General features: G+C 43.9%; 1 long non-coding RNA gene across 1 annotated transcript in view; it reads left to right on the forward strand.

The window, feature by feature from the left end:
- Positions 1-3,049, forward strand: part of LOC108314356 — a 19,821-nt gene that overhangs the window by 16,125 nt on the left and 647 nt on the right. The gene's annotated exons all lie outside the window — the stretch shown is intronic.

The following is a 3,049-nucleotide window of genomic DNA, read 5'->3' on the forward strand; positions in this document are numbered from 1 at the left end:
GACCATGTGTCACATTTGCCTCAGGAAACCTTAAAAAGAGAAAAAAACATTATGGAACAACAAATGCTATTAAAATATTTTCCTACATAAAGAGATCTAGAAAAATAAAGGCAAAGTATCAGATGTTTCTTCAGGTACTAAACAGTGTATAAACATGTTAAGTTCAACCAGCAGAGAAGGAGAGAGACTCTTCTGTCCACTGGGTCTTCTACGTAAATACATCTCAAGATTTTTATTGCAAACCAATAGCTTCTCCTCTGAGACATACCCCTAGGATGGTTAGACATTTCCCTATGGCGCTCAGCAATCACAGAAACATCGAAGTCCAGGACAATGGCAACAGCTAACTTGATGTTAAACAGACAATGAGAGGTAAGAATTAGCTGAGCATGAAAACAGGAAATCTACAGAGAAAAATGGAAAACTTTAATCCAGGCTGCTTAAGAGACCTGGATAAAATCTGCGGGTGGCAGGATAGGAGGGCATCACCAGCAAAAAGGCACAGGAGCAGTCTTTGAGGCCCTTATTTTCTGTTTGGAAAGGAAGCAGCATTTTATTGAGGGATCGGCAGCATCCCCAGACAGCAGGGCAAGGCAGGGCATGTCACATGCTTGTGCAACAGCTTCCTGGGCTCACACCCTTGACTTCTTAGATCCCACCTGATTGCTCAGGTTCAGCTTGTATTACTCGGAGCTTGCTCTCTTCTGGGATCATTTAAATGACTTTACTAACAGCTTTAAGTCATTTTTAAAACCAAGCAGTGTGCCTAACACAAAGCGTTGTATTCTTTGGAATAGAAATGCGATGATTTGATGTTCTCTCTGTAGTTCAAAGCCCAGAACAGACTCCTGGTAATCCTGGACAAATGCTTGATCTGGGTTTTGGCTTTTCCTTCTGTGAAATGGAAAAATACGTTACCAGTAGGTTCCAGGACATCCATGTCTGAAGCCACAGGTGGAAGAACTGGCCTCACAGCATCACTTTACCTCCTTGCACCATTTTTCTCATCAGAAAGTAAAGGAGTTGCCCTAAATTCCTGAGACTTTTTGAGGTGAATTGGATAATTCGATCACAAACACCCCAAAATATATGTAAGACACGTTGGAAATACTATTTTGATACATGAAAATGAGCCTGTGTTGTCTGAAAGAGAGTGGGTGCTCTGGATGTTATTTGTCATAAGCACACGTGGTGATTTTCTTCAGTCTCTAACCGTACAGTTTAGAATGCTTGCAGAGTTTCTTTTGGCTCCTAAATTCCACATGGTCAGTATATCTGATTAGGATCCATTAATCATCTTCAGCTGTCCAAGGAAGTTTATGCATGTTTAGAGACGAGACACTGGAGCCAGCCTGGGGACACCAAGTCATTCTATGTTACCTAAGAGTTCCATTTTGGCGATGAAAGTATGCTAGGATACACAGAATCTGCATAAATGTGATTACTTAAGTTCTTTCATCTCATTCCTCAGTTCTGCAAGCATCCACCCAAATCCTCAGGCACTCATCTGGGAATGGCTTTGTACTGATTTACAGGGTAATGTAATTTTTCCTCCCCACTGCCTTAGGACAATGCTGGGAGAGACTGGCTCTCAGAATGCATGGGTAGATGATTCTAAATGACATTCCAAGATTCCTTCCAGTTCTGTGAGTTTGAGAAACAAACATATGCTACCCCGTGGGCCTGGCTCTCTAACAACTTCTTCTCCCTCCACAAAATACATCCCTTCAACAATCTGCAACTTGCCACAGCCTGCCATGAACTTTGAGTGGTTGCAAATTCAGAGAAGTGTGACTGGATCCAGTGCAAGATGAATAGAGGTGAATTATTTGGTGTATTTGTCCGTTCTCACACTCCTGAGAACTACCTGAGACTGGGTAATATATGAAGAAAATATATATATTTTTTTGAGACAAAGTCTTGCTTCATCACCCAGGCTGAAGTGCAGTGGTGTGATCTCAGCTCACTGCAACCTCTGCCTCCTGGGTTCAAGCAATTCTCCTGTCTCAGCCTCCCAAGTAGCTGGGATTACAGGGGCATGCCACCATGCCTGGCTAATTTTTGTATTTTTTCAGTAGAAATGGGGTTTCACCATGTTGGCCAGGTTGGTCTCGAACTCCTGACCTTGTGATCTGCCCACCTCGGCCTCCCAAAGTGTTGAGATTACAGGCATGAGCCACCTGGCCAGAACAGAGTTTTAACTGATGCAAAGTTACATGGGCTGTACAGGAAGCATGGCTGGGAGGCCTCAGAAAACTTAAAATCATGGCAGAAGGCAAGGGGAAAACAAGTATATCTTAATATGGCAGAGGGGGGAATGGGGGGAAGTGCCACGCACTTTTAAACCATCAGATATTGTGAGAACTGACTCACTAGCACGAAAATGGCATGGGGGAAAGCTGTCCCTGTGATCCAGTCACCTCCCACCAGGCCCCTCACTCAACACTGGGAATTACAAATCAGCATGAGATTCAGGTGGGGACACAGAGCCAAACCATATCATTTGGTAAGCTCCCACATGCAGCATCACTCAGCACTGAAGACACTGACCTAGAATCCTAATTGCATGGCGACGTGTTAGGACTTGATGAGACTTTCAGCCTGGGCAGAAATGACTTGTGGGAGGATGGGCCTGGGGAACCACAGGCTCTCATAGGGTGCAGAGTGGCGTCCAGGATCTTCAGGGATTTTTGGTGGTCTTGTGCCTATCCTCACCTCACTCTTTTAGAATTATCAACCCAGCAACAGACTGTTAGCATTTTCATTAATTTCCTTCTTCCTGCCCTGTACATTCACTTGAGAAATATTTATGAAGCACCTAATATGCTTGATGCAGGGGATACATGGGTGAAAAAGGCAGGCGCAGTCTCAGCTTCTCTGGGAAGTTACATTCTAGTGTGGAAATGGACAATAAACAAGTGCCATTGCAGAGGCTAGTGAGTTTCCAGAGAAACAGGCAAGGGCTGAGTCAAGACATGACAAAGGACCAGGCTAAGTATGGTCTTGTGGGCCCATTAGCAGTCTGATGTTTTTTTTTTTTTTTTTTTTT

This window comes from Cebus imitator, unplaced genomic scaffold (genome assembly GCF_001604975.1).
Source record: "Cebus imitator isolate Cc_AM_T3 unplaced genomic scaffold, Cebus_imitator-1.0 Scaffold150, whole genome shotgun sequence".
Taxonomy (NCBI): domain Eukaryota; kingdom Metazoa; phylum Chordata; class Mammalia; order Primates; family Cebidae; genus Cebus; species Cebus imitator.